We start from the raw sequence: 12092 nt of genomic DNA on the forward strand, positions 1-12092 counted from the left end.
GGAGTGGGTGGCCATCCCCTTTTCCAGGGAATCTTTCTTATCCAGGGATTGAACCTGGGTCTCCTGCATTGCAGGCAGATTCTTTGCTCAGATCCCATCTGAGCCACCAGGGAAGCATATTTTTATTATACATAATTATACACAATACATTCTTATATATAATGAAAGTTTAAAATACAATATATATTTAAATGAATATATTTCAAAACCTCTTTAATAAACAATACTTTAAAAATAAAGATAAAGCACATCTAACGATTTATAGATATAAAGCTCTACAGTTCCTCTTCAGATCTTTTCATGGTCCAGCACTACAAAAATTTTAGTTTACATATGTGAGCACATCTTCCTTTTTTTCCTTACTAGGAACGCCCCCTGGCCTTCCAAGATCTTTCTATGCACCTCAGGGATTAAGCTCTGTCTGGTCCTGGCTGACAGTGGGCTCAGGTGCCCCATAGTGTCTGCACACATTGTCTGTTGGTTGGTCCTGTGATCTCCTATTCACTCAGCAAATGGAGGAACATTCTATGTCTAGTCAGATGAAATCTCAGAAGGATATGCAAACACTTTATCAAGAGTTTTTTACTCATTTGTTTTTAAAACTGTCAGACTACTAGAAAGGCTACTCGGGTAGTAGGCAGAGAAACTGAGGGTTCTAAAAATTCCCACAGAGTGAGAGAGTAACCATCTTTTCTCAGAAGATGACTACAATATGAACACTGTGATCTAAAAACAAGCTCTACTTTGCAGAACAAAAGTAGAAATGCAGAGAGGCTCAAATTAATCCCAGCAGAAAAGGCAGACATGTCCCCAATTCTTTAAAGCACTTATCTCTTAAGAAAAACAGATTTGAAACTTTACCAGTGGAAATTTTAAAGAGGATGCCACTTCTGGTTTGTGTTTCTGGGACAGCTTAGCACATTTTTCTTTTACTATGGAGGAAAATTGAAAGAGGAAAAAATCAATTATTTCAATAGCCACTGAATATAGGACTTGTGTTTAAGACAGAATAATAGTGACAGGTGTAGAATGCCATCTTTGGATTCTGCATACTTAGACATGAACAATATAGCACCAGGTGCTGCCCATATATTGGCCTCTCATATATTCCTGAATTATTTACCAGGCTCATTACAATGAAATCCCAAGAGAACTAAAAGCCACTACCGTCTGTCAAGACATTTAAATTCTTGTGCAGACTGGTCAGATTACTGAATGGAAAATTAAGAAGTATATATAAAAACATGACTATTTGCATGTTAATTTATATTTTAAATTGAAATATTATTTCAATTTATTTTAAATTTAAATATATTAAAGTATATTTTAATTGAAATTTTAACCACTAAAAAGACAATTTTCTTCTTTTTCTTAAAAGCTAGACATCCCCTACTATGTCTTCTAGCATAGAACAATATTAGAAGCCACAGGAAAGACTATACTGCATGATGGATTGAAAGAGACATTTCTCCTATATCACCCTTTTAATCATACTTGCAAATAAGTACACTTATATTTGAACCATTATTAAGTCCTTTTTTGTGTATCCTTATATTATATAGATGTGTGTTTATACATAAAACCTCATTTTGCTCTCACAACTGTGTCATGTGAAGTAAACAAGACCTTTCCTCATTTTCACAAAAGGAAACTTAAGAGCAGAAAAGTAGAGAAACTTACTCCAAATCTGCAGAGATAGGACTCAAATCCTGGTGTTTACATTGCAAGGTCAGTGTCTTCCTGGTATGCACCCTGGATGGGGCAGACACCCTGGACTGAGCTCACCCAAGAGGACACCAATGTCCTATTAAGTTTCTTCATGTTTAGTTCTTAGAGTTTCATATCTATGGGTTCTCTGGAGTGTGGCGCACGATAGCATGTGTATACCAGTGACTCTCAACTAGGGCAATTTTGCACCTCCAGAGGACATCTGGCAGATGTGGTTGTCAAAACAGAGGAGAGTGCTAGTGACATCTAGTAGGTAGAAGCCAAGGATGCTGCCAAACATCCTACAATTCACAGAATGGTCCAAATAACAAAAACTTATCTACTCCTAAATGTCAATAATGCTAAGATAGAGAAACCATGGTCAACACTGTGGATCTCAGGAGGAATAACAACCTTAAGCCCAAATCATCCTTGGGAGACTTTGTGAACATGATGGAACTGTCCATTTGAACAGATTTTTGAGTACATTCTAAAAGCGGACAGACTAACACAATGGAAATTTGAGTGCTAGGCCCCCTACAGTCAATGGCTATCCAGTGTAGGAGCTTTATAAACCATGATACTAGGCTCCGCCATGAGGCAGGCTTTCAATTTCAACATTAGCACACATTCACAAAGATTCACACATGAGGAGCTGGTGAAACAGTGAATGGCTTAGTCACTGAAAGAAGAGAGTTGAATGATTTCAAAAACGTATTGAGTGATTGGGAAAGTGGGTGGGAAGTAGTGTGTCAGAGGCGATAATAGTAAGGCATCTGACTACAAAACAGATAAAGAATCCAAGGCACAAACAGAAATGTGTGCCAGGCTCCTCCAAGAACAACCCCCTCTCCTGCCTCTCCCACTAAGTCTATTGAGGTAAACTGTCTCGTTCACAGATGGTAGCAGATATAAGACCATGGCAGGACTTTCAATTTATTTGACAGAATGTGGAATCCCGCCCAGTCATTAGGAAAATAGGCACTGCATCAGCTATGCTGCTCCCAAGAGCAAGACAGTCCTTTATAGGTTTACAACTCTCAACAGCCCCCACATGTGTGTGTATATTAGTCACTCAGTTGTGCCCAACTCTTTGAGACCCCATGGAGTGTAGCCCACCAGGTTCCTCTGTCCATGGGATTCTCCAGGCAGGAATACTGAAGTGGGTTGGCATTTCCTTCTCCACAACAGCCCCCATATCTTTCCACAAAAATCTGCCCTATCCTTTTACACATTATTTCTGGCTATTAAAAAACAGTCCTACAATTACTGTCCTTTAAAAAGTTGTTTTGCAATTGGTAGAACTTCTGCTTCTGTTCATGAAGAAGTAACTGCTATTGGAATTGCCTTCCTGCTACAACCAACTCAAAAACCAGACAAAATATCCAAAAGGCTCTTTTCAGATATTAGATAACAGATTTCACAGGACTTTGAAAAACAAATGAGGTGAACCTACAACTGACTGACAGAAAATGAAATATAAATAAACATTATCCCAATGATTATAACTGACCCCAAGTTACTGTCTAGAGGAAGTTTCCAGGCCATGGCACAAGAAGGGAAACTCAAAGAGAGCCTAGAAGTCTTGCTAAGGTAAGAAGAATAGACTGGAGTTAGGGACATCAAGGGAAACAAATTTATGAGGCAGAGTAATAAAGAAGAGGGAGATACCAAGAAAGAGAGTGCTTTGGAAATCTGCTGGGGACCCTCTCAGTCTTTTCTGAGTATTGATCTAGGCAAAAGTCAGAGGAAACTATTTGAAGTGAAAGAAAGAACCACTGATAGACAGTAGCTGAACAATTCCTGGAGTTCACACATGGCTGAAAATACTTTGTGTTCCCACCAACCAGAGTGGACAGATCTCATGATATACAGGATATTAGATACAATTCCCAGAAAAAAATGGAGTGAATAAACCCTAGACTAGAAACTACCTTAGACCTTCCCTCATAATGTTTAAAAGTAAGTATTAAAAAGAATCAAATTTACCTGCAAAACACTTAACTGCAATCTAGAACAAAACCCAATGCTCATTAAAGGACTACAACAAGATCCAGCACTCAATAGCATAAAATTCAAAATGTCCATCATCAGTAAAAAATTACCAGGCAAGCAAAGAAGCAAAAAAAAAAAAAAAGACACTACAACAATACATTTTAAAAAGTTTAATAAAAACATACAGGAATAATAGAAATGATATAATTGGCACACAAGGACCTTAAAGAAACTATTATAAATATGCTCAAAGACACAAAACAGAACATAAACAAAATGAAAAGAGAAATGGAGAATATTAAAAATAGCCAAATAGGATTCTAGAGATTAAAACACAGTTGTAAAATTGAAAATACAGTAGATTAAACACTGCAAAAATAAAATACTGGTTAGCTTAAAAACAAAAGAAATTATCCAAATGAAGTATATAATAGATAAATATGGATATAGCCTCAGTGACATAGTCAACAACAGCAAGTGGTCTAACATACATATAATTGGAGCTCTGGGGAAAAAAGAGGGGAAATATTTGAAAGTAATAATTACCACATTTTTAAACATTTAATGAAAAGAGTAAACCTACAGATTCAAGAAGCTCAACCAACCTCAGTCAGAAGAAACACTGAAACACCCAAACACACATACACCAAGATACATTACAATGAAATTACTGAAAACCAATGATAAAGATAAAAATCTTTGATGCAGACAGATTTTGTATAGAGGAACAATAGTAATGCTTACAACAGATTTCTAATTTGAAATTATGTAAACCAGAAGAGAATGGAATGACATCTTAAAAGTCAATCCAGAATATAATACCCAGTGAAAATGTCTTCAGGAAAAGAAGGTAAAATAAAGATAATTTCAGAAAAAGAAAATCTGAGTGACATGCACTACAAGAAGTGTTAGAGGAAGTCCTTAAGGCTGAAGGAAAATGATACCACATGCAAATTTGGAATAAAGGGTGCTGGAAATGGTGAGTGTGTGGGCAAATGAAAAAGAATTGCGTTTCTTAATTTTTTAAGTTATGCTAATAAGAATGTGCCTGTTAGAAAAACACACACATACTGAATTCTTTACATTTGTATCAATCACCTATATCCTTTCATTTTTCAAAAACAACTATCTTGGTTCATATTCTCATTGACAGTTCAGTTGATATCTGCATTACCAACAATGAAGCTGAACTATAAAGGTGTCCAGTGCCATATTAATGTATAAGGGGATGATGAATACATAAATGCTGAACTTCATGTTTACACATTCCCTTTTTCTCCAAAACTCCACTGCTTCCAATATCCATTCACTTAATAAATCTTTTAAGAGTACTAAGAACATGACTGGTACCATTCTAGGCTCCTGAATACACTGGTGAACAAAAAAAAAAAAAAAAGGATTCCTATCTTTAAAGAATTTATATTACAATAGAGGAATCAAACAGTAATCAGTGGACATGATACATATATACATAGAATTTAGAAGATATTAAAGACAATGGAGGAAAAGGCAGATCAGGGCAAGAGTTTGGGAATGCCAGAGGAGGAGTTAAGCAATTTTAAATGAGAATGTCAGGTTTGGCTACATAAACCTAAAAAAATTAAAGTCTAATTCTATTGTGAAAATTATGAGAACTTTCCACGTTAACCTCCCTCTTGTTATTGCAGGGGATGAGTGGTTTTGATGATAATAGAATGGCTCTATGCAGAGTCATCAATAATGATCAGTTAGGCAAACTAAATTTGGGGAGGATATGCATCTTCCATTCTCTTTTGCAATTTCTCATACTTTAGGTAACTGTCATAGAGTACTGAGAGTTCTCTGTTTAGGCCCATTTCTATCATCTATTTTTTTGAACATTGAATTTTAAGCCAGCTTTTTCGCTCTCCTCTTTCTGCCATTAGAGTGGTATCATCTACATAACAGGGGTTGTTGATATTTCTTTCCATAATCTTGATTCCAGCCTGTGATTCCTTGAAAGGAAAGCTATGATAAACCTAGACAGTGGATTAAAAAGCAGAGACGTCACTTTGCTAACAAAGGTCCATCTAGTCGAAACTATGGCTTTTCGAGTAGTTGTGTACAGATGTAAGAGTCCGACCATATAGAAGGCTGAGCACTAAACAATCAATGCTTTTGAATTGTGGTGTTGGAGAAGACTCTTCAGAATCCCTTGGACTGCAAGGAGATCAAAGCAGTCAATTCTAAAAGAATTTAACTCTAAATGTTCATTGGAAGGACTGATGCAGACTTGAAACTCCAGTACTTTTTGGCAACCTGATGCAAAGAGATGACTCATTGCAAAAGACCCTAATGCTCTGAAAGATTGAGGGCAGGAGGAAAAGGGGACAACAGTGAATGAGATGGTTGGATGGCATCACCAACTCAGCGGACAGGAGTTTTTGAGCAAACTCTGGGAAATAGTAAAGGACAGAGAAGCAAAGACTCAGACATGACTTAGTGACTCAACAAAAACAACAACTACCACCTATAGAAGCTTCCCATGTACATGCTCACCTAAACCTTCCCTCTTTGATCTAATTCCATTAAATGTTTATAGCTCAGTGATTCCTGAGTATTTTCCTTTGTTGCTCTGGTGTGAAGTTGCATTTAAAATTATTCTTTAATTGACAGTTTTGAAATTCAGAAAAGTACATGGAAGAAAATAACAAGCATCCAAAATTATGCATTAATACCTTGGCATATTCATTCCAATCTACCTGTCTCATTCTAGTACCCCCTCGCCTGAGAAAATCATCCTACTGCTTTTCTACAAATAATACTTGGTTTATAAAAATCAATAATAGCTCAATTCTTTATAAAAAGAATGAGTAAATTTCTATATACTATGATTTCCAAACCACATTGTTTTTAAAAAAAGAAGATGCAACAAAATGTATATAGTATACTGCTTTTTATGTAAGAAAGGAAATGAAACTCATTTAGGTCATTGGCTCATTTTCAAAAAGAAACAACGGAAAAAATAAAAGCATTACCAGCATTACCTATAAGAGAAGGAAAAGAACAAGAAGGAGGAGACAGAGGGGCAAAATAGATCTCCCAATATTTATAGCTTTGACTCTGAAACCATATAAATAGTTTACTTAATTTAAAAACAAAATTAAAAAAAGAAAATCGATGTCTAAACTTAGGAAACAAACTGAAACAAATTAACCTAACTATCAATAAGTTGATGATATAACCACATAAAGAAGAGTTAATTTGAAAGTGTTAAGTTGCTCAATCATGTCCTAACTCTTTGTGACATCATGGACTGTAGCTGCCATGCTCCTCTGTCCGTGGAATTCTTCAGGCAAGAATACTGTAGTGGGTAGACATTTCCTTCTGCAGAAGATCTTCCCAACCCAGCTATCGAACATAGGTCTCCTGTAGGCAGATTCTTTACCATCTGAGCCACCAGGGGAGCCCAGAATTAATTTAAAGAAGAGTATTTTGATTATATATCAAAGGACAAAAAATAACCACAAAGAAATCTTAAACAACATGAAGTGGGTATTGGATATTGTTCCTATTTTATAGAGATGGATATACATACATATACATACAGACACATCTATCTACTAGATAAAGCAAATAAGTAATTATGTTCATGTCACTGGAAACTAAGATTTTCAAAGTAAGAGAAAAAAGATAAGCACATAAAAAAAGTAAAATCTTTCCATCTATTATTTAAATGGGAAATATCACTGTGGAATCAAATTGTTCTTTTCCTAAAATATTCATATTTCCCAGTTTGCCAACCAAAGTTCAGAAATAAGTACAATCTGTAACAATAAGCCCTCCAAGTGCCCTGAGTGCAGTCTCTCAGAACACTTTCAGTAAAAAGGAATCGGTTTTCTTTAGTGAAATTGCTAGTTTAAAATACAGAATTGGAAATACCCAAGATGAAACTGGGATATTTTGTCATGCTAGAAAATAAAAAATTATCAGACTACAGAGACTACAGAATCATGTCAAATGGATGCAGGAGTCAACAGGCTTCCTGTTAATGACAAGATAATTTAAGTATCAAAAAGAAAAATCCATTGGATCTTTGGAAAAAAGAATTCCAGGAAAACATTTACTTCTGCTTTGTTGACTACACTAAAGCCTTTGACTGTGTGAATCACAACAAACTGTGGAAAATTCTTAAAGAGATGGGAATACCAGATCACCTTACCTGCCTCCTGACAAATCTGTCTGCAGGTCAAGAAGCAAGTTAGAATCGAACATGGAACAACAAACTGGTTCCAAATTGGGAAAGGAGTACGTCAAGGCTGCATGTTGTCACCCTGTTTATTTAATTTATATGCAGAGTACATCATGTGAAATGCAGGGCTGGATAAATCACAAGCTGGAATCAAGACTGCCAGGAGAATCACCAATAACATCAGATATGCAAACGACATCACCCTTATGGCAGAAAGCAAAGAGGAACTAAAGAGCCTCTTGATGAAGGTGAAAGAGAAGAGTGAAAAAGCTGGTTTAAAACAACATTCAAAAAAGTAAGATCATGGTATCTGGTCCCATCACTTCATGACATATAGATGGGGAAACAATGAAACCATGACAGACTATTTTCTTGGGCTGCAAAATCACTGCAGATGGTGACTGCAACCATGAAATTAAAAGACCCTTGCTCTTTGGGGGAAAAAAGCTATGACAAACCTAGACAGTGTATAAAAAAGCACAGACATTACCTTGCTAACAAAGGTCCATCTAGTCAAAGCTATGGTTTGTCCAGTGTCAGAGTTGGACCATAAAGAAGGCTGAGAGCCAAAGAATTGATGCTTTTAAACTGTTGTGTTGGAGAAGACTCTTGAGAGTCCCTTGGTCTGCAAGGAAATCAACCAGTCAATCCTAAAGGAAATCATCCCTGAATATTCATTGGAAGGACTGATGCTGCAGCTCTAATACGTTGGCCACCTGATGCGAAGAGCCGACTCATTTGAAAAGACCCTGATGCTGGGAAAGATTGAAGGCAGGAGAAGGTGATGACAGAGGACGAGATGGTTGGATGGTATCACTGACTCAATGGACATGAATTTGAGCAAGCTCCGGGAGATGGTGAAGGACAGGGGAGCCTGGCGTGCTGCAGTCCACGGGGTTGCAAAGAGCCAGACACGACTAAGCGACTGAACAGTAACAAAAAAATAACTGTAATACAGTAAAACATATATGGCACATAGAAGGCACACAATAAATGATTGTTGCATAAACAAATTTAGCATTATAGGTATTAGCAAAATATTATTAAAGGTGTGGTCAATGACATTGACTTGGTGGCTCCTCCATGAGGACAGATGGTTTAAATTTCTCTTTCTTTCAAATACCAGGAAAAGTTATCTTTTTCTGGAACATTTTAATGTCATGAATAGTATGTTTCTTTCTCTTTTGGCTGCCGGGATGCTTGGAATCAAATATGTGGTTCACTGACAGCAACTGTGCAATGTTAGGCATTTCTGGCTCATTTTTATTATCCTATGACTAATTTCCTTTTGTCCAGATTTCATTACCTCTTCATTTTCAACCCATTACATGCTTTATATTAAAAACAGGAGAAGGGACAACTGAAGTAATGATGCTTCCACCCAATGTGAACAATAGATATATTGTTTGAAGTACCTCAGCCTCAGATTACTCACTAAGAAGTAAGTCAGAATCACATGCAAATTAATAAAAAATGTATCTATTCAAATCACCACCAAGAGCACTGTTGTTGTTTAGTCATTATGTGGTTTACTCCCTAAGCAGTGACCTACTCTTTTGCAACTCCATGGACTATATAGCCCCGCTGGGCTCCTCTGTCCATGGGATTTCCCAGGCAAGAATACTGGGGTGGGTTGCCATTTCCTACTCCAGGGGATCTTCCTGAACCAGGAATCAAACCCGTGAACATGCACTGGCAGGTGGATCCTTTACCACTGAGCCTCCAAAGAAGCCCTAATAGTATTGTACTAGATATTTACTAACGTTCCTTCTGATACTAACCTTCTGACGCTAATATTGTCTGAAGTACCTCCCCATTAACTATGTTAATATAGGCAGCAGATACATGGATAACTATAAATGCAAAATGCATTTTAACTGCTTTTTATTGCACTGTATTGCGTTCTTCTAGCAGATTTACAAACATGCTGAATACAGGTCACTTACATTAACAGTAAAATTCATTTCTATTTCCTGAACATACACTGCTCTTCATGAGGACAATAGGCAGGTACAAGCAGGGCAGAAGTGATTAAAGCTCTCCTAAAGATCACACGCCACACAGATCTACAACATGGAAGATGGCTCACAGTTGTAAATTCTAAGAGAGCATGAACATGAGATCACCATGGGAAAATATTCCATGTATGTGAACAGATGGTTCAGTCAGGGAAAGAAGGCTGGAGCTGAAAGCAATCTTAGACATAATAAAGTCCAATCTTTTCATTTTATGGGCCAGAAAAGTGCTTCACAGAGGTTGGGAGGTTCAGGATCACCTTGTGAGTGTAGGAACAGAGCTCTGGTCTCCCAACTTCAGCGCTTTTTCTATATTACTTTGAAAGTGAAAGTGAAAGTTGCTCAGTCATGTCTGACTCTCTGAGACCCCATGGACTATACAGCCCACGGAATTCTCTAGACCAGAATACTGGAGTGGGTAGCCTTTCCATTCTCCAGGGGATCTTCCAAACCGCAGGCAGATTCTTTACCAACTGAGCCACAAGAGAAGCCCAAGAATACTGGGGTGGGTAGCCCATCCCTTTTCCAATGGATCTTCCCGACCTAGGAATCGAACCAGGGTCTCCTGCATTGCAGGCGGATTCTTTACCAACTGAGCTAAAGGACTTTAAAGGAAGGTACGGTTAGCCTTTCATGTATATGGAACATCTGAGCAAAGGCCTGGACTTGGGGAAGGGAAGATGGAAAGTGTGTGTGTATATGGGGAGTGCCAGATGGGAATGGTGACCAAAAGGAAGGCAGGTTTGATTTGAATACACAGAATGTGTGCAGGACCAGTGTAGGCAATTGGAGAGGCTGGGCCACAGGGATAACAGCTCTAGGACTGTAGACATTTGTGGAAGAAGTCTGAGAGAGAAAAGGAACAATGTGGAAGAGGAAAGACTATTCTCCTGGGACAGTATAAGTTTGGGAACATGCACATTTTCTCCCCCCAAATGTAAAATAACTGAATTAATCTGCTTCACAGATTTGCCTTATAAAAGAGGGTGAAATGATAAAAGTTCCCTTGTGAAGCCTTTGAAGTGTCTCCAATTAAGTTTTCCACATACTTGCATGGTTTCTGAGCAATCATCCCTAGGACCCTGAAGCAGGGCCGTGCAGGGAATCTTGATTCACCAGAGGGAAGAACAAAGGGAGAAGAGACGGCTGCTTCAAACACATCCCTCTTAGGGGGCTTTAGAAGCAGAAGGGAATCACTGGATGTCCTTGGCAGAGGTGGGAGGTAGACAGGATGGGAGGAAGAAGAGTGGACTTGATTCACCACTGTAATGTGAAACTTAGAGGAAACAAAGCTTTTGGATCATGGGGCTCTGTATGAATTCTTGGACTACACCACCATTCTTTCCTAATCCCTGTGTTCTAAAGCTTCTCCTCTCCAGGGCTTCCCAGCTCATAGTCAGTGATTTTTCCACAATCTGGAGAACATTTTTGCTCAGATTACAGAAGAACATATTCAACTTTTAAATTTGATATTAACTTGTAAATTTTCTTCTAGTAAACCTGATTTTTCCCTTTGCTTACAGTGTTTAAACATTTCTGGCTTCTTGGTAGAATTAAAATGAATCAGACTGGCTATTGGAGTAGGTCCCCCATAGGATCTGAAAAACACTGCTGTAAGTACCAGGTTTGCTGTAAACAGTAGGTCAACTGAATGCAGGGCACACCCCAGCGTCCCTGGGCCAACTGAGCCTCCATCTCAGTACATGGAGTTTGGCTTCATTTCACACATCCTTGGACTACTTGGTATAATGAGTGATACTGCAGTATCACTCATTAAATTCAGCCAAGGCTGAATTTAAATCTCAGCTCCATCATTTTCTATCTATGGTGCCTTAAGTTAGTCACTTCAATTCTTCAGCTGCCTCCTCGGTGGAATGAGGTAATATTATCTATACCTCATAGGTTTTGTTGATGATTAAGTCATATGATGTCCAAGATGTTTGTAAAGGTAACTAATATACTAGATTGTCAATAAGTACTGGCTTCTTTCATTTCCACAATAGAGAAAGGGTCATCTATACAGAAGACTTAGGTCACATAATCAAGGTTATTGATCTTTCTTGTTATAAAGTTTCTAACAGAATCTCGAGTTCTTAATCATTGTTTCTTCTAATAGGAAGAGTAACGATCTTTGCATTTTATGTAAAATCAGATTTTGTAAGATG

The 12092-nt window shown here is 37.7% G+C and overlaps 1 protein-coding gene across 3 annotated transcripts in view; it reads right to left on the reverse strand.

The window, feature by feature from the left end:
• Positions 1–12092, reverse strand: part of GPR156 (G protein-coupled receptor 156) — a 109410-nt gene that overhangs the window by 83311 nt on the left and 14007 nt on the right. The window contains exon 2 of one of the 3 annotated variants that reach the window (XM_065943552.1): positions 862–932. The exons of the other annotated variants lie outside the window; for them this stretch is intronic. The gene's annotated coding sequence lies outside the window, so the exon portion shown is untranslated. The remainder of the gene's footprint in view (positions 1–861; positions 933–12092) is intronic. 3 annotated transcript variants of the gene reach the window in all.

Source organism: Muntiacus reevesi, chromosome 8 (genome assembly GCF_963930625.1).
Source record: "Muntiacus reevesi chromosome 8, mMunRee1.1, whole genome shotgun sequence".
Taxonomy (NCBI): domain Eukaryota; kingdom Metazoa; phylum Chordata; class Mammalia; order Artiodactyla; family Cervidae; genus Muntiacus; species Muntiacus reevesi.